This window comes from Lontra canadensis, unplaced genomic scaffold (genome assembly GCF_010015895.1).
Source record: "Lontra canadensis isolate GAN:19392208 unplaced genomic scaffold, GSC_riverotter_1.0 scaffold12, whole genome shotgun sequence".
Classification (NCBI taxonomy): Eukaryota; Metazoa; Chordata; class Mammalia; order Carnivora; family Mustelidae; genus Lontra; species Lontra canadensis.
In genome coordinates, this window is record NW_022631006.1 from 14,755,686 (window position 1) to 14,776,792 (window position 21,107).

Here is a 21,107-nt window from a genome sequence, read left to right on the forward strand (position 1 = left end):
CTCACTTGGACAAATATGGCTGGTTATTTTCAATTTCTTTGCTTATATGCTAGGTAGACAATTCATTCTATTACTCAACACAGGATATGGGGGGGAGCTTATTACTGAGAAAATTATCTATAAATTTTGTGATGTGACAGAAAACAATACAGAGTCCATGTCCTCAGAGTTTGTTCATACCATTTCTTAAAGAGAAGAAAATATGCTCCAAAAGCACCTGATACTCTAAACTTTTCATGTTCAGAGTCCACTGATCTTGAATCGAGGTCATCTCTATTAACTACTGTTGGCTATTTTTTCTTTAAAGTTTAGTTTGGTCTCTCAACCTCAACTACTTCATTTTTCTCATGTTTGAACAGACTATACCTTTCATCATACACACTCCACTTATACCTATTTTTTCGTTCATACTTTATACTTCCAAGCTAATTTTAAGGTCAAACTGTATCTTCAAGGTAGATGTCAGCTTAAGTGTTTTTTTTTCTTTACCTTTCTAGTTTAAATTAGGTGGACCTCCTATATTTTTAATGTCCTAGCACTCAAAACATTTTTTACATCATCTGTTTGCAATGCATATATCCCAAACAAAACTAGAAGCTTCCTGAAACAAACATGTTTTTGTATATGACAAAAATAATATAATGACAACACACATATAATATGAAAGATGGGGTCTCTTCTATACACCATCTGAAATCATGAATCTTGTAATTGGCCAATGAAATAAGTGAAGGGCTGATAGCCCAAAACGGGAAGTTCAGAAGGGCACTGTTTGTAAGTAATTCATCTATAGATTGTATGTATATGGGCTTGAATGAATAACAACCTCACACTCTTCCTTACCCCTGCAAAAATAAACAAACAAACAAACAGCAAAAATCTCATTTCCTGAAAAACAGCTTCTAAATTATTAGTTCCATATGACAGGCCTAAAAAATGGCATAGGGACAAAAATAATATAAGAGTTTGAATATATCTAACAACTAAACTGACTAGTCTTAGGATGCCACCTCCCCACAAATATATTAATGTCATTGATTCATCATACACAGCAAGGTGTTTTCAGAAAAAAATATTAATTACCACTTATAATGATAGGTATAGCAGTGGTTGCCACTTTGCAAGATGTGGCTGGGTTGCCTTGTGTCTAGGATTCTCCCTGATTCAGCCACAGGGACTTTAGATGATAGACAGTTTCTATGTAAAAATTATAGTCTTTTCAAAAGTACTAAAGAAAAAAAAAAAAGGCACTGACCCAAAGAGAGTTTTTCAAAATTTATAAATTTGTTTCTCCCAGGGGATTTTGCTAATTTTCCCATCAGATAATGACAGTTATATCCTATAAAATAAAACAAATTACTCCTGTCGGTATTATAATAAACCAGTTAATATTGAGTACTTTTATGAGGTAAGAACTGAAAAACAAGTTCTTCTTGAAAACATTGGATGAAATATTAATTTATATCATTGCAAAGATAATTTATAGTTTATAGTGTAGAAATCTATATCAAGTTTTCTTAGTTACAATTGAATATTCCATAATCATGACTGGCTACATAATTTGTGGAGCTAAGTGCAAGAGGAAAGTGTTGGGCCCCTTCCTCAAAATTATTAAAACTTTCAAGGCAGTGACAGCAGACCATGAAATCAAGCAAAGGACACTGTGTGACTGAAAAGATTATATGTATTGGCTATAATTTAGAGTTTTATATCAATTACCTTACCATATACATAAAATTACAAATAAAAATCCTTCATCTTCCAGAAGAACAGGCACAGCTATCAGCATTTGCACACAAAGACACTGTAGCACAGAAAAGCATGATCTAGCTAAAGCTTCCCAAGCAGTCAGCAGGAGTACTCGGGCAATAACTTATGTGTCCTAACTCCAGTCTTGCTCTCTGTTTACTTTATCAGATTTCGTCTCCAAATCGAACTCCAATTTCAACAAATGGCAAAGACATTTATGACCAATATACACGGCTTCCCCTCAAAACATCACCTCTGGAGTCAGTTCTAGGAATTTAATTGTATGAGACAAACAACAACTGTTACTTTTGTGAATTACTTTTTTGCACCATTCAGAGTCCAAAACATTGCAGGATTCAGGAAATGAGAAAACTCATAAAGCAGCAACTCTCTTCTATCCAGTGCTGCTGAGAGATGCAATTAATAAAAATGGAGAGACTCAACAGCCTAGCAGCACCCAAAGTAATAACTCCTTTTATGAATATGAGGCATAGGTCCCAGGGTATCTTGAGGCAGGTTTCTGCTCTATTGATCACATTGTCAGACAACACATTTCATATCATTGAACACGTCCTATTTCAGGAGACGTGGGAAAGGGACACTGGAGGAAACATAAATGTCAAAAGAAATAGGAATGCCTGTGAACCTCAGCACATGTTTCTTGGATTAATAAAGGTGATCTGGCTTGGGAAGCCAGTCCCAGGAGTGATCAGAAATTAGAAAAGCATCTATAGCTGGTAAAATACTTGAACATATGCTAAATATAGACAACACAGCATGAAAGTCCAAGCTATTACAAGTATTCATTTCCTGGGGACTACCAGGAAGCTATCAATTTCTCATTCTTGCTTTCATGCATTTGGCAGTTTCTTATGTACCAGGTTATATACATAGCCACACTGATTCCTATGGTATAAGTCATTCTGTTCATTGTATGCAGGTATAGATTCAATGCAATTGTCAAGTTATTCTGTGCCCTGCCTCCACAAATTTTCCCCCATTATCAGCAAGTTAAAAGTCAAGAGATTTCATCAGGTAGTTATTAAAAGGGAAGAATCCTTGGCATGACAACCAAATTCTTTTCAGTAATTATCTTTTTAAACCGGTGAACAGAAAGTTCCCTGATTCCTACACTCTCTTTTTAAGGCCCCTAACCTAGCTCTCTCTCCTTTCTTAATCCCTAGGTGGACCCTCCATTCTTTTAACTGAAAAGCAGGAAGGGCATTTGTTGGGGCACAGACATTTCTAACCATGAAAGGCCATTCCAGGTGGAAACATTTCTTTGTCATTCAGAGATCCTTTTAGTTTGACTAAGTCCCTTTTAGAGAATCAGAAAATGTATTGAACACCTACTAGCTGCTTGATGTACATTATTTCTAGATGTTTATAAGCACTACCCATGAAAATACCATTCACACTGCACAAGCTAAGTGGAATGGAGATAGATTTTGGACATAAAGATGTGAAGCAAGAGATGTAGTTTTCAGCTATGAGGATTCAGGAAGACAACCTGGGGCAGCTGGGTGGCTCAGTCGTTAAGCCTCTGCCTTAGGCTCAGGTCATGATCCCAGGGTCCTGGGATTGAGCCCTGCATCAGATTCCCTGCTCTGGAAGCCTGCTTCTCCCTCTCCCACTCTTCTGCTTGCGTTCCCTTTCTTTCTGTGTCTCTCTCTCTGTGTCAAATAAATAAATCTTTAAAAAATTTTTTTTAAATAAAGGAAGACAACCTAAACTAGCAGTACTCAATTTCCTGAAATGGGTGAAACTGTGGGTGAAATTACAGGTTAAATCCCCCTTAATACATGGGGATTTAAAGAGTTAAACACAGTTTCAAAATTTTCTCTTTTTCCTTTTGAATTAAATTAGGTAAAACATGTGTCCCCTCTGTAAGACGTAGTCTTTGATTACATCTATTACAGAACAAGTATTACTGTATTGTGCAAATTTCTTTTCATATCTCTCACTGTTTTTTTGAGATTCACATTGATACTTTATTTGCTTAAAACCTAAACATTGTCAGTTAAGAAGAAATTTACTCTAGTGTATAAATCCTGCCATTTAAATTCTAGGGTTCTTTTTTTCTTTTTCTTTTTCTTTAGCCTTGGTTAAATTTTATCCAAGAAACAATAAATATATATGTATTTAAAAACATGAACCATGAGAGAATAAAATAGGAAATCAAGAATGATTTAAGTTTTTGTGGGCGTTGCCTTTTTTTTTTTTTTTTTTTAAGTTCCTAAAAGACTGTCACAGGATAAAAGAATCACTGGCTCCAGGTCTCTTTGAGATAATAAGTGATGAAATTAAAAAGACAAACAAAATAATAAAACATACCTTGGATGCGGGGCAGGGAATGGTGTTATGTGACCTTGTTTTAGGGTATGGTTTTCATCTTGCAAGAAGGCTTCTTTTCTGGAGGGCTCTCTGGTTCCTCCCCTTCTTCTTTGAAGCTGTAGGCCAACACTTCCCTTTGCTTTTCACGGGGTTTGGTCTCACTATAGCCTTTAGCCTGGGTTTGGGCATTTTCTTTTCTTTTCTTTCAGGTTTGGACTTCTTAACCATGTTTTTGCTTTTCTTCTTTTGAACTGCCAAAGTCACTATCATCATCATCTAACAGGAAATCTTCCATTGCTGCCGGAATCTTTCTCTTTTTCTTTACTGCTCACATATTCCATGAGCATCTCTCTCTGATTGGAAGCTGCTTTAGAAGCTGCCTGCTGTTGCTGGTACACATTTTTATGATCTTCTTTTTCATCTTTACTGGCCTCTGCTGAGTGAAAATCATCCTTCTCCGTCTTCACATCTTTTTCTTCGGAGTCCTCACTATCTTCCTGTGGATTCTTTCCAGATTACCTCTTATTTTTAGCTTCTCAGGAAGATGACCAGATTTTCTTAGCTGGAGGGCCCAAATCTCTTTCCATAATCTTCATAGGCATCATCAGATTCCTGATCTTTCTATTTCTGACAGGCCAAGACCTGTGCACTATCAGATCAGGAACGTGTCAAACAGACAAAAACCAGGATTCCCCCTACCCTGTGTGCTGGCCTCCCCTCAAAGTCTGCCAGTGGGCAAAAACCCAAGCTACTGGCTTCTAAAACTCTGCTGCTTCTTGGTTCAGGATCCCTTAATCAGACAAGCTCCCCCGCCTATTCCTCTGTCTCTTCAAAATGCCATATCTGTCTCTTTCTATTAGACTGTATACCCGTTGAAGGAAAAACATATGCTAATTGTTCTTCTGTCCCCAGAACCTACCATATTATATAGCAAATCAAATCTGTAACAACAATTTTAATAATATATTACGTTTTTGCATCATATTAGACATTGTGTTAAATGCCCAGTGTTCATAAAGCTAGTTCATCTTCATGATAACCCAATGATTTCAATATTTGTTAGTATTTCCATTTTAATAATGGGAAAATGAGGCTTATAATCACATACACTGAATTTAGAGTTTTGTTTCATAGGCTAATCAAAAACCACAAGCCCCTGCCTAGTTAAAAGCCCAAGTTTAGCTTCCCTTCAATTTTAGCAAGCAGCCATCTGATTACTGAGATGTAAATAAGAAAAGACTCAGGCTCCTGTGAGGGTCTCTAGGGTACAGTACACACCAGCAGGTTACGTCATGGATGCTTAGTTGGAGCAACAGCCTCTCTTGAATGTGGAACATGGCCGCTCTGATAACTGACAGTCGGGAGTTCTTCATGCTATTGAAAAAGCAACTCACCCACACCAGAAGTTCTTAACATACCAGTTTTATATAACATGTTTTCTCCTATGTCAAAGAACAGAAGAGGTATAGGTGTGTATTTGTATCTTTGTGTCTTGTTTCCTTTAGATTCTCCCTACATATAGAACCATATAGCTGGGCTTTTTTTATTGTCATCCTGAAGTCTTTCAGTTTTAAACGCTTCTCTTTGAATTTCTACTTCAGTAGAAAGGGACCAATTAACCAGTGGATGTATCGTTTATTTTGCTATACATTCTTCTACAGTAACTAGTGTCTTATTTTCTCATTCTCTTTTCCATACGTCAACCAGAAGAGGAGAAATATTCTGCCTTTACCCCTCCTTTCTGTCTCTACCCGTTGCTACCTACCTCTCCAAAAGGAGGAGACGCTGAAGTGACTGGTCAGAGCTAAGTAGTGAACATAACATGAAAGCCCCCAACCATAAGCAGCCTTCTGCTTCCAATTCTTTTGCCCAACTGCAGCATTCTCTCTTCTGTGTCAGGAAGTCATGAGGTAGGCACACATTGGACATGGTCCACCAGCCTCTTCCTACTTTCCGTTCCATCTCAGATTGGGGGAGGAAGGGTATGTGTGAAGCATACTTTTCATTCTTAATCCATATGACGTCTAGGATAAAAAAATTCAGAGTTGACTCCATAGACCCCAAAAATGGAAAGGTGTAGGACAGTATACTTTGGCTTTCAGACTAAAGTTTCCTGAAAGAAAAAAAAAGAGAGAGAGAGATCTAGAAAAGCCCTACTTTCATTTGTGTAATATGTTTGTCTGACAATAAATAATTTTGGCCCTTTATTTTTCATTTAGCTATGTTTTTTTTAATATTATCAACCTGAGAAAGGCAGAATAATGAATGATGGGATTTCAGCCCCAAAACCCTACCTTTCATGTTTAACAACTATATTTCTTTCCTCTACTTTACAATACAGCAGAGATAGGGCAAAGAGGTATCCTGAAAAGGTGGAGAGAATTTGAGGAGACAGAAGGAAATCCTTAATTTAACTTCGGACCATGATGTTTCCTGGGGCTCAGCCGCCTACATTCCTTCCTTCCCTGGCTGAAAATGGTAGATGTTAGTAGTTGTCCACCAGTATTCATAATCTCCTTCCAGAGTCTTAGCTGAGTATGTGGCCAATTAACACAGGAGTCCATTTTCCAGGAGCCCTTGTGGCCAAATGACTAAGTTCTAAGCAGCAGTGGCTAAGTGTGCCACTTCTGGATCTTACTCATAAATGAGCAGGTCTGCTCTCTCCTTGGCCCTCTCTTCTTTCCTACTGACTGGCCCATACATACCTGATGGCAGATGCCAGGCATCCAGAAATGAAGGTATATCCTGAGGATGGAAGAGCTTCCCTAGTGGTTATGGACTTATTTTTAACCATTATATGAAAGAGAAGTAAGCTTCTGTAATTCTTAAGCCCTTGTGCCTTGGGTCTTTGGGTTACATTATTTTAGACCATATCCTAACTAATACATGGTAATGAGCTCCTCAGAAACCTGGTTTACTCTCTTTCCCTGTATTTCCTTTCCCAAAAGTACCTGATTACCCAGATTCTGAGTTCATAGTATAGTTTTCAAGATGTCTTTGGATGTGATACATTTGAGAGCTAAATTATAGCTTGTTTTTCTCGATAGAGAGAGATGTATATTCCTTCCTTTCTACTGGGTTCTTTTAAGCTGATGATGCCTTACTGTCATTTTTTTTTTAAGATTTTATTTATTTATTTATTTATTTGACAGACAGAGATCACAAGTAGGTGGAGAGGCAGGCAGAGAGTGGGGAGGGGGAAGCAAGCTCCCCACTGAGCAGAAAGCCCGATGTGGGGTTCAATCCCAGGACCCTGGGATCATGACCTGAGCCGAAGGCAGAGGCTTTAACCCACTGAGCCACCCAGGCGCCCCCTCCTTTCATTTTAAAAATCAAAGATAGTCATATTATTTTTGGTCTTTCTCTTTTTTAACCGTTACCAAAAATAAATGAAAACTTTTGGATATTTATGAGTTCACTTTTACAAATATAAGTACAGAATGATGGATGGTGCCTGACACTCCTCCAGTAACAATTTCAACATGATTTTGTTTTTCCTTTGTAATGCCTGCCTTTACCAGCCTCTCCATAGTGAATGCATTTGCCCTTCTGCAACATTTTTCACTAAAAAGCATAGCAAACATCACTCCAGAGAGCTGCTCAAAGGAAAAAATCCACAGTATAAATTTCCATATGTGGCAGAATCTGTGGAAAATAAGATGATATAATTCAGAGAATCAGGGATTTCAGATTATATAGACCTGGGTTCAGATAGTTCGTTATCTATGAATATTGGTTAAGTTTACCTCTTTAGACCTAAGTTTCTCATCTATGAAAGAGAATAACAATAGTTGCCTTATGCAGATTAAATGAGATAATATATGGAATGTGTAGTTTGTAGAGTGAATAGCACATTGCTGACACATGGTAGCCACTAACTCGCTGTTAATTCTTCCTGCAGTTAATGTTTTGATTCTTTTCTAAATTTATCTTCACAAGTAATTGACAGTCAGTGTATTTGGAAGCAGTGTCAGAAGCCAAGATGTTTGCCTGGTTTAGAGAGAGTGAATGTTTTGTCAAGCCATTGGGGCCTACTCCAAATTCACAAAAACAACACAAAATGCTTACTGAACTGTAGAATGCTAATTATGCACCCTATTTATACTAATCTTACAAAGTCTCATTACCTACAGCAGTCACAATGCATTCATCTCATTTCTGTTTAGTCTGAGAAAATTACAGGAAGGCCTTGTCATTCTTTTTGGAGTTTTCTGTATTTGGTGACATTTCCCCAGCTTGCTGCAAAACAGCAGCTGCAATTAATTACTTTTTGAATCGACTAGAGGACAGCTTGTAAGTTTTCTGCTGCCCTCTGTCAATTCTGGCACAATGAATTCTCTTTTAAACTTGCATTTTACAACTTGCATTTCAAGCATTTCAAAGATTGCAGGGCCTGAATATAAAATGGAAAATGGTGGACCATTTTGTATTTAGTATTTTCAGAACAGCACTATAATGATAATCAGTCAACTCTGGATCCTACTGTTTGCAATGAACAAATATTTTTGCTTTTCAAAAAATCTAAAACCCAGTAGAAATCTCCTAATTGTTGAGGTGACATCATCTTATGCCTCTAACTAAAGATTGCCACCTCTTTGGGCTTGCCTGTGCTGACATCATAATTTTCCAAAGTTTTAATCATCTGAAAATGAAATGCAATAAGCAAAGAAAATCCCAGCCTGAAATTTCTTTTTTTTTTTTTTAAGATTTTATTTATTTATTTTTACAGAGAGAGATCACAAGCAGGCAGAGAGGCAGGCAGAGAGAGAGGAGGAAGCAGGCTCCCCGCTGAGCAGAGAGCCCGATGCGGGGCTCGATCCCAGGACCCTGAGATCATGACCTGAGCCGAAGGCAGCGGCTTAACCCACTGAGCCACCCAGGCGCCCCCCAGCCTGGAATTTCTTGTCAGTAGTATTTACTCAGTAATTGCTAATATTTCCATGTGTTCAAGGCAATGTTAAATGAAATGCCTTGCATTTATTTTGTCCTCAGACTTTCAGGTTGTATACAAGACAGACACATATCACAGAACCTTTTATGTTATGGAAGCCCATTTCCATAATGATATTAAAACAAGGTAAAGGGTGATATCCATAATCAGATAAATGATTCACTGCTAAATCACTTATAAATTATTTTGGAAGGTATTTTTGAATATAGGTTTTACATAGGAAGTCTAATGGTCTTCAAAGTCACTTTAAAACCGAGTGATCATGTTACATTTATAAGAAGACAATATTTGAGATGAGGTCACTGCCTGTCCTCTATGCCCCTGCTCAGCACCTGCCTTGTAGCTGCTCTACGTAAATAGCAAAGAACTCTCAGCTTCACCGATGGTAGAAGCCAGACCAATTGAAACTGACCTCATTCAGAACTTTCTAGACATAAATATTTTGAAAATATGAGGTTCAAAGAATATTGCCAAGTAAATCCACATTGAGAATAAAAAGGATTTATTAAATAAAAAGGTGTTCAAAGTGTGAGAATTTGGTTTCCTACAAATGAGTCAAAAGTCAAAAAAGTAATCACTCTTACTTTTGTTGGTTCAGTCAGTTTATTCTTTTATTTTGATAGTAAGTAGTAAAACAAGATGTTAGAGGATGACTTTGTGTCTCAGGTTGAATGAATTGTCGGTATGATAGTTTATCATGGAGTCAAACATGCCAGATATGTTTTCAAAGTTAGACAGAAAATTGTATAACATCCTATAGGACAAAAAAAAATTATAACCATAGGAATCATTTTCTCTACCAAAAAATCATTTGCATCTCTACTGACCAAAAAAATTGGGTTTAATTTAGTTAATATCTAACTTCCCAGAGTCTGAGACTTAATTATTGGTAAATAGTAAATCAAAAAATGTTACTTTTTTTAGAGTGACAGATGACCTCTGGACAGGTTAGTCAGACAATACTCTGATACTAATTTGAAAAGACACATGGTAATCTTTTTTGCCTTATTTGTAAGTTTTAGAGAACATCCTTCATAAGGAAGTCACTCAGAAAGTTTTGAAATATATTCCCCACGGTCCAGAAACAGAGAGTAGCAGCTGACTCCTGCCCGAAGAAGGTCAAGCAAACTATAGCTGGAGTATAATCAGGTCTCTGGAAATCCAGAAGGCGATAGTAGGGCACACTGACATCCTTGACAATAGACTCTCTTTTGTGCTACTGCACTCAGATGGTCTGGAAACTCTGAGTGTTGTAGGGCTGTTCTTCACTGAGCAGCTCTGGGCCTTTGGTTGAGAGAGTAAGTACAGAGTCTTCTGGTCCTGACCAGTTCTGTCTTCTGGAGGGGCACAGGGACCTCTGGAGAAAGCCTAGGATGATGGTGCTGGATGCCCAGGGACTGAGTTAGAGGTTAGAAGAGACCATCTGGGAGCTAGATACTGCGAGTTGATCATGACAACGGTAGGAAAGAGTGGCAAGCAGGGAACCTTTGAAGGGCTGACAAAATCACCCACAAGAGAAAGATCTAGCTTTCATCATTAGATAGGTGCACTCAGGATCACTAACTTAAGCCGTCTGTCAGGCCCAGATTGCTAACAAGTGAAACACCTAAGAACTGGCCTAGAGACTCGTCTACCACAACCCTTGCCTAGGCAGGAAAATGGAGAATGTGAGCATGAAGAAAGCCAAGAATAGAAGAACCTCACAACCCTCCCCAAGCAGGCTCTCTGCCTGAAGTAAATTAAATCAGAGGGGTGTGTGTGTGTGTGTGTGTGTGTGTGTGGTCTTTATTTCCACAACACACACTCCAGATATACTGCAGTTATTCTTTTTAATTTTAAGGGAACCATATCATCTTTTTTCCTAGTTTTATTGAGATATATTTACTCACATAAATATACTAATTACTCGTATAATATGTTATACAATATGCTAATGTATTGTATTAGTTTAAGATGTATACAACATAATGACTTGATATATTTATATATTTCAAAATGATTATCACACTAAGTTTAGTTAACCATCCATCACCTCACACAGTTACAAATCTTGTTTTCTTGTGTTAAGAACTTTTAAGATCTATTCCCTTAGCAGTTTTCAAATATACAATACATATTTGGTATGGTAACTATAGTGACCACACTGTGCATCCCACCCCCAGAATTAATTCATCTTGTAACTAGAAGTCTGTACCTTTTGACTACCTTCACCCATTTCTCCACCCTCTACCTCAACCTAAAATAGACTAAGTTAAAGATCTGCCAATAGATCTCTAAAATTAGAATTTTAGTGCTTACGTGGGACTGGATATTAATTTTGGATATTGAATTTCTGAATTATGACTTTTTATGACAAACTGACTATTCTTTTTTTTTTGTAAATCTGAATGGGAACAGAGAAGTCATGAGCATGCCCCAGTTTTCATTGAGGGGCAGGGAAGGAATATAGCACTATAAATAAAATTTTGAAGGGAGAATGGGAAATAGAAATAAAAACTCATTGTGGTTACCATCTACATGTCATCCCTTTTCACTAGTAGTAGAAATTGCTTCCCTTATATGAGGAAATCAAAGAATGGGATTTATACACATTCCAGGACTATATCTATTCATCTCACCATGATCCTATGTTACTATTTTGGTGCTTAGCAATTGAAAGTAAAACTTCACCACCAAGTTGATGAGAATAACCGCAGCTAAAGAAATCAAAATGACAGTAATGAAAAGTTTTTTCCTCATTCCACTTGTAGATGTCTGTGCTAGACTTTTTAGGTATGTGATATAAAAAAAAAAATGTATACTTTTCCAGTAGGGAATTTTTTTTTTTTTGCTTTCTAATATAACACTAAATTGGTAGCCTGGAAGATATATGATATTCCTCATGAGGAATTTTTTTACTTTTCAAGGTAAAAATAAAATTTATCCATTCGAACAAAAACTTTTGTTTTGTTTTGTTTTTGGCTTTTTAAGCAAAGGATGCTTCATGGGAGGCGTTCAAAGTTAGTTTTGGAGTTGAATGCCACCTCTACCACCTTCTAGCTTTCTGATTTGAGCAAATATTTAATCTTTCAGAGTCTCAGTTGTCTCATCAATAAAATAGGGATAATAGCCATTCATTACATTTTTAAAAATTTTATTAACATACAATGTATTATTTGCTTCAGGGGTACAGGTCTGTGAATCATCAGTCTTGCACAATTTACAGCACTCACCATTTCACATACCCTCTCCAATGTCCATCACCCAGCCACCTATCCCTCTCCACCACCCCCAGCAACCCTCAGTTTGTTTCCTGAGATTAAGAGTCTCATGATTTGTCTCCCTCTCTGGTCCCATCTTGTTTCATTTTTTCCCTCCCTACCTCCCACAAACCCCCGCCCTGCCTCTCAAATTCCTCATATCACAGATCATGTGATAATATCTTTCTCTGATTGACTTATTTTGCTCAGCATAATACCCTCTAGTTCCATCCACATTGTTGCAAACGGCAAGATTTCGTTTCTTTTGATGGCTGCATAGTATTCTAATATATATATATATATATATATATATACCACATCTTCTTTATCTATTCATCTGTTGATGGACATCTAGGATCTTTCCATAGTTTGGCTATTGTGGACATTACTGCTATAAACATGCAGGTGCACATGCCCTTCAGATCACTACATTTGTATCTTTAGGATAAATACTGAGTAGTGGGATTGCTGGGTCATAGGGTAGCTCTATTTTCAAATTTTTAAGGAAACTCCATATTGTTTTCCATAGTGGCTGCACCAGCTTGCATTCCCACCAGCACTGTAGGAGATTTCCCCTTTCTCCACATCCTCACCAACATCTGTCGTTTCCAGACTGGTTAATTTTAGCCATTCTGACTGGTGTGAGGTGGTATCTCATTGTGGTTTTGATTTGTATTTCCCTGAAACTGAGTGATGCTGAGCACGTTTTCATATGTCTCTTGGCCACTTGGATGTCTTCTTTGCAGAAATATCTGTCCATGTCGTCTACCCCTTTCTTTTTTTTTTTTAATTTTTAAATTTTTTTATAAACATATAACATATTATTAGCCCCAGGGGTACAGGTCTGTGAATCACCAGGTTTACACACTTCACAGCACTCACCATAGCACATACCCTCCCCAAGGTCCATAACCCCACCACCCTCTCCCTACTCCCCTCCCCCCAACCCCCCTCAGTTTGTTTTGTGACATTAAGAGTCTCTTATGGTTGGTCTCCCTCCCGATCCCATCTTGTTTCATTTATTCTTTTCCTACTTCCCAAACCCCCCACGTCACATCTCCATTTCCTCATATCAGGGAAATCACATGATAGTTGTCTTTCTCCAATAGACTTATTTCGCTAAACATAATACCCTCTAGTTCCATCCACATTGTCGCAAATCTCTGCCCATTTCTTGATTGGATTATTTGTTCTTTGGGTGTTGAGTTTTATAACTTCTTTATACATTTTGGATACTAGCCCTTTATCTGATATGACACTTGCAAATATCTTCTCCCCTTCTGTCATTTGTCTTTTGGTTTTGTTGCCTGTTTCCTTTACTGTGCAAAAGATTTTTATCTTGATGAAGTCCCAATACTTCGTTTTTGCCCTTGCTTCCCTTGACTTTGGTGATGTTTCTAAGAAGAATTAGCTGTGGCTGAGGTCGAAGACGTTGCTGCCTGTGTTCTCCTCAAGGATTTTGATGGATTCCTGTCTCACATTGAGGTCTTTCATCCATTTTGAGTCTATTTTTGTGTGTGGTGTAAGGAAATGGTCCAGTTTCATTCTTCTGCATGTGGCTGTCCAATTTTCCCAACACCATTTGTTGAAGAGACTGTCTTTTTTCCATTGTACATTTTTTCCTGATTTGTTGAAGTTTAGTTGACTATAGAGTTGAGGGTCTATTTCTGGGCTCTCTATTCTGTTCCATTGATCTATGTGTCTGTTTCTGTGCCAGTACCATACTGTCTTGATGATGACAGATTTGTAATTGAGCTTGAAGTCTGGAATTGTAATGCCACCAACTTTGGTTTTCTTTTTCTGAATTCCTCTGGCTATTCAGGGTCTTTTCTGGTTCCATATAAACTTTAGGATTATTTTTTCCATTTCTCTGAAAAAAAAATTGGTGCTATTTTGATAGGGATTGCATTAAATGTGTAGATTGCTTTAGGTAGCATAGACATTTTAACAATTTTGTTCTCCCAATCCATGATAATGGAATGTTTTTCCATTTCTTCATGTCTTCCTCAATTTCTTTCATGAGTACTTTATAGTTTTCTGAGTAAAGATTCTTTGCCTCTTTGGTTAGGCTTATTCCTAGGTATCTTATGGTTTTGGGTGCAATTGTAAATGGGACTGACTTCTTAATTTCTCTTTCTTCTGTCTTGCTGTTTGTGTATAGGTGTACAGACCAATATCCACTTCATTACATTTTAAATGGAATTGCTCACTCTTTTGTACTATAATAGGATTAGACAGTATACTAATAATAGCCTGACAAGGAAAACGAATTTAACTTTTTGAAAAAATACTTGTAATCTTCAAGGCTTATTATGATGTATGTGCCTTAGTGAATTGTTTTTCCTTCTGAGTTTGACATGGAGACTGAATTTGAACTTCAAATTCAAATGGCTTCCCATTAGGTCCACTCTGCAGAGCTCTGCTCCAGGGACCACTAGAGGGTCATTGGTTTTCCTCAGAATTCTGAGCTGCTTGGCTGCAGCTAGTGACCCTTAAGTTCTAATGCCAGGCACTTCGATTACTCTTCTGCTTCTGGTCATAATTCAAAGGATAGAATTGGTTTTGAAAATCTCTAAGCAATTTAGGTCCTGGAATAGAAATCTCAAAAGTCAGCTGTTTGAATTCCCAAGCTCTGGAGACACAACAATTTGAAAGCTATGTATAAACCTAGATGCTAGCTTGCTATGAAATTTCGAGAAAAACTAAATACCCTTTAGAAAAGGATTATGAAACAAATGAGTCCTGAAGACTCTGGTGTTCTTGTCAGAACTCAGTGGGAAAGAGGTAGTGGATGAATGAAACTCCAGAACACGGGGAATATTCTTGGGTCTCCATGACCCCACCCTGGGAACAAGAACCAAGAACTAGCTCTGATGTTGTCAGAAAAAGAGAATTCAAAGCATGAATCTGGAGACAGAGTCCAACAAAAGGCAGTAATGTGGTATGAAGATCAGTTGATCACTTGGCAAAGGTCGAAAGAACCCCTGGCTCAGTGCAAGGTAAACAATTTTGACACTATGTCCAAGGACTCAAAATTCAACAATACAACCAACTTTCTACAAACCTAAGAAGAAAAATCAGATCTTCCCAGTGTACTTATGAACACTTTCATTGAGGCAAATGGGCTACATTCATAATTATATAGTATTTACTAGAACCAATAGTAAGTCTAGAATTTTATATAGGAATGAATCCAGTAGTTCAGCGTAGTCCAACTGAGGATAATCTAAAGCATTTTGCCATCAGCTCTGAAACCCATTGGATGAAAGTTGTTCTGGAGGCCTTAACTCCTTACATTCCAGATTGCAAATGTCTGCTAGGTGAGTGGGTCCTACAAGGACCACAGCAGAAGAAAAGTTTACTGCTGTAAAATGAAAGACCCCTGAAGACAGGAAGTTTGTCATCATTATGAGATGAGTGGCTGAAATCAGAGGTGAGGCTGTGAAGATATTATTTTGGGAATAGGAGGGATATAGCCTAGCCACAGCTAATGGTTTAATGGGATAGTAGACATCAGATGAGCATAAATAGTTTTTTTTAATGAAGGGTAATAAAGATTAGCGAGGAAAATAAACAGGTTCCGTAAGTAAAAACCTTGTGGGTTTTTGATGAAGAGAGTCAGGAAAGGGCCTTTTGAGGAAGCTGATCTATTGTCTGAGATCAAATTACAGTCATGGTAGAGGACCTCTAAGGGCTCTTCCAGTTTATAATCCATAAGCTATGAGAGAACCAGATGAGCAGAGGTAGATATCATTTCCACCTACTCGGAGGAATATAGAATGCATTAAATCGTATCTGGGAATAATTCTGATTGTGGCTCCTGACAAAATTAGCCTCCACACCAGTGCTTGTTGTAGTGTCTAGAATTCTAGTATTATTGCATTCCCTCCAGTCTTGCATTACATTCCAGGAAACTTATTCTTAAAAACAAATTGCACTGCAGTTAATTAGGACAATTCTTCTATACATAGGGATGTTAGTTACCATAATCTTCTCTGTCACTAGTCCAGGAGATAAGAAAGGTATGAACAGATTATACTACTTCATGAAAAGAGATAATTCAACATCTTCCTTCCAGAAAACTGGATTTCTTCCATTTCTTCCCAAAAAACTCATACATGTTTGCTTTTGCCAAGTACCAAAACAAATTTTAAATTGTTTTGCTGTTGGAAAGACCCAATATGTGGTTTTCCAAAGACATTTTTCCTCTATTATTTGAAATATGTTTTCAATTCATTTGTACTCAAGTCAAACTGCTGCTTAATGAAAACCATTTGATGTCCAAGCCAACTTTTGAAGATTATTGCATCTTTCCCCAAAAACCTTCTAAGAGGAAATTATGATCTGCCAACAAGAAATAGAACTAGAATAAGGGTAAATTTTGTTCTGTCATAAACCAGGGGCTGAAGTTTGAAGGGGTTAAAAAAAAAAAAAAAAAAAAAAAAAAAAAAAACTAACTGCCCTTGATTAGTGGGCACAGGAAACTGGCAAACTTTTAAACTCAAAACAAATGTGAAAGATTCTTAACCAGTGAAAGAAGATGTGATTCCAGGGAAGCCAAAACCTTGGTTTTAGATAAACATATTAGACACTAAATTCAGTTTATAAGTTTAGTTTAAAAAAAAAAAACAACAAAAAACAGGTGAAAGACTTTAGTTCCAGCCAACTGACTGACTTCTCGTATCCTGAGGAAGAACAGATGGATAGAATGGTCTGAAGGTACTTCTCTAGCTAAGGAGAAAATAGACCTCGAAATAGATCCCTTAGTCAGACCTCTCATTATTTATCTACTACTCAGCATAGAATGGCACAACACGGATAATAAAGTATTATGTTCCCAAAGGCAGCTTCTTGAAAGGCTAGCTTGGCAGCTCTTCATTTCACCTGGAAGCTTCGATTCAACATTACAACAAACGGAGTCTGGCAAGGAACTGTGAGAGATCCCTAATTTATTAACATCAAGAGGCAAGTTTTAAAGGGACAGTTTTTCTTTCTGTGCATAATAGCTTAGCAAAGGTCAGAATCATTTACAATCCCCCAAATGTGCGTGTAAATAACTTTGATTACACAGTAATATCAGGCGAGGAATCTTCTTCCTCACATGGATTTGGTGAACCTACGAAAATCCCAAGAGTAGTACATCACAAAACTGCATATTTTTCCTTTCAGTGCCATTCTCCCAAGGGTCCAGTTTATCTCTGTCCCCACCTGTCCCCAAACATTTTTTTAGCTATCTCAGTAATGATGGGCCACTGATGTTGAAAGTATAGAGGTATCCTCCGAGATTAGGTTGCCCAGGGCTATTTGTTAATAGTTATTATTAATATTGAAGCTACCTTAGTAATAATTTTTGCCAATAGATAAGCCTAAGAAAAGGTTTGTTATTTTAGATTTAGATTTATAACTTCAACTTCCACGTTATCTAAAAAAACACACAGAGAGATAAGCCTTTAATTAAAGTGAAAGTCTAATGAATATGAAAAAGTATCTTAATTGTGCATAGGTTTATTAGATTTAGCTTTATGGGGCTTACAAAGCACAGATCTCCAGGGATTGGATATCACTGAGATTATCCTTGGCACCTTAAGAGAAACAGCTTGGTCATGATTTAGTGACCAAGAACAAGCACAATTTTCTGGAGTTCAAGCATGCTGAAGCATTTTTATGAGGTTAAGCCACAGCACATCATAAGCTTGCATTATATAAAGAATCATATTCCTGGATTTGCAAGGATTCTGTGCTGGCTCCAGATTGGCTAAAAGGGAATCCACTGACTCCTTAATTTCTGCTGATCTCTGATCTACTCTTTTTTTTTTCCCCCAATTCCTTATCATGCATTATTTCAGTAATATTCTTGGCCATACCATAACCTATTATTATGATTATTATACACAGTTGACTATATTTCTTTTTGAAGGAGGCTGAAATTCAGCATATCAGGGCTGAACTTGTGACCTCAAACATTTTAGGAGCACCTAATCAAATGAAGTGTACCACCATTCATCCAATTTATAAGCCAAAAGTAAGAAGACATTCTCGACAATTTTTTCTCTCTCTCACGAATCCTAAGCCTGATATCCAGTCTGTTAAGCAGCCTACAGTGTAGTAGACACAATATGTTGTGGGAAGCACTAGATTGTTTCTTTCCCTCTCTTTCCTGTATTCTATTCTATTCACATTTTCCTCTCTCTAGTGTCATACACATGTAAAGCTTTTGCAGACACTGCATCTTTTGTCCGTAACTTCTTACTCCACCTGCTCAGCTCTAATCTTGATTAACTTCTTCCTCTCTATAGTTCCACCAGGATATAATCTTTGTTCTCTCTCTAAGTCAGGTAGTTTTTTGATATCTTGTTTTAGAATTATGTTCCTGTTTTAATAACTGTTATTGGTTTTAACTATGCATCTTCTGGTCTGATAATCTGATTATCCTCTATCTAGAACACAAGATCCACAGATTGGGAACCGCATCTGGTTTTGCTTACCATTGTATTCACATAGCCTAGCATAGTTCCTGGGGTCCAGGAGAAGATAAAAATATATTTTTCCAGAAAATGGGAGAAGCACTATTTGCAATAAGAAAACAGAAAGCCTTTTAGACACTAAAGGAACCAGTAAATAAATGAAATACAGAAAAAAGTTAGAGAAAGTCAGTGAATCCAAAAGTCAGTTCTTTAAAAAGATCAACAAAATTGGAACATCTTTAGCTGGACTGACCAGGAAAAAGACAGAAGACACAAATTACTAACATGAGATGTAAAAGAGAGGACATTACTTCCAAAGTTACAGAAATAAAAAGCATTATAAGAAAATATTTATATTATATGACAATAAATTAGATTAATTAGGGAAAATTTTTTTAAAATTCTAGAAAGACACAAACAACTGAAATAGACTTAGGAATAAAGGAAAATCAGAATATATATAATAAATAAAATTTTGAATTAGTAATTTAGAAAATGTCCCACAAAAGTGCTTGAGCCCAGAAGCCCTTCATGAATGAATTCTAGCAAACACTTAAAGGAGAATTAATACAAATCCTTCAAAAACTTTTGAGAAATATAGAAAAGAAGGAATTATTTCCAAACCCATTGTGTGAGACCATAATTGTCATGATATCAACCAAATTAAGGCAATAAAAAAGGGGAGAAACTACAGAACAATATCCTTAGATTGAAAATTTTTCAATAGTTCATTTCAATAAATTACCATCAAACAATTAGATGTCCGAATACAGAATATTTAACTTGAATCCATATTTTGCACCATATACAAAATTAGCTAAAAATGGATTATAGATGAAAATATAAAAGCAGAACTATAGAACATGTAGAAGTAAAACATAGAAGAAGATCTTTGTGACCTTGTATTAGGCAAAGATTTCTTATATACAATACCAAAAGCAGTCTATAACAAATTTATTTTTTTTAAAGATTTTATTTATTTGTCGGAAAGAGAGAGGGAGAGAGAGCACAGGCAGGGGTAGGGGCACACAGAAAGAGAAGCAGGCTCCCCTGAGCAGGAGCCCAATGTGGGACTCAATCCCAGGACCCTGGGGTCATGACCTAAACCTAAGGTAGACAGTTAACCAACTGAGCCACCCAGGTGTCCCAGCCTATAACAGATTTAATAAATTGAACTTCATCAAAATTAAGAACTTATGCTCTTATGAAACAGAATGAAAACACAAATCACAGACTAGGAGAAAATATATATCTACTATATAACCGAATCATTCCACTCCTAGGTATTTCTCTAAGAGAAATAAAAGCATATGTCTACAAATGCCTGGAATTCACATTTTCATAACAGCTTTATTTGTAATAACCAAAAATTAAAAAGACCCAAGTGTCTGTCATCATGTGAATGGATAAGCAAATTGTGGTGTATTCCTAAAATGGGATAATATCTTTCAATATAAAGGAATAAGCTATTGCTACATACAAACACATGGATGTATTTCTAAATATTCTGAATGAAGAAGCCAGAGGGAAAAAGTGCCTACCATATGGTCCCATTTGTATGAATTCTAGGATATCCAAACGCTCTGTAGCGAAAGAAAGCAAATTAGTATTTGCCTCAAGATGAGTGTGGGCATGAAGCCAGGGGAGGGAGGCATCACAGGGGGCATTAGGAAGTGATTGGAGATGTTTTTTATCTTGACTAATGTGATGGTTTCACAGGTATATGTATATGTAAAAAGTTATCACATTATACACTTTAAACATGTTCAGTTTTTTTTAATATCAGTACCTCCACAAAGATGTTTAAAAACTATCATGAAGGCTCTACTAGAAGCCATTGCTCCTTGTGTATCTGTAGATTTCGAGGACCAAATACTTGCTTTGATGAAGATCACTTATTTCCTGCCTGAATTTCAGGGTTTATCTGTTCTGCTAGCTATTGTTATTGACATTATTTTAACTATATAATTGATCAAATCATTTCTATTGCCAGGGAAATTATCCTTTCCAAGTGTGATCTGAGTTCCCTTCTAGTTTTCATTCAAAAGAAATCAGTATGTATGGCATTGAGAACAGAAATCACAATATTTGATGGATAATTAAGCATAGCACCTGTATTAAGCCTGGCCTTGGCAGTATGACACCAGATATCAGGAGTTAGTTCCATAATATCTCAAATGTAAACTTGAGAAATCTTACCTTCCTTTCCAAGGACAGGAAATTCCTCTGACCAAGCGTTCTTCAAGTTTTATTTGAAATGTTAATACAATTGCTTTTGTAGTCTTTGGCTGTCTCCAATGACCTGCATATTTATTTTTGCCTTCTTGTGTAGCTCTTATACCTATAAACAAAGAACATTGTTTAGAATAT

General features: G+C 36.9%; 1 pseudogene; it reads right to left on the bottom strand.

Moving 5' to 3' along the window:
- Window positions 1-4,137: 4,137 nt before the first annotated feature.
- Window positions 4,138-11,249, bottom strand: LOC116867395 (annotated as a pseudogene).
- Window positions 11,250-21,107: the final 9,858 nt, after the last annotated feature.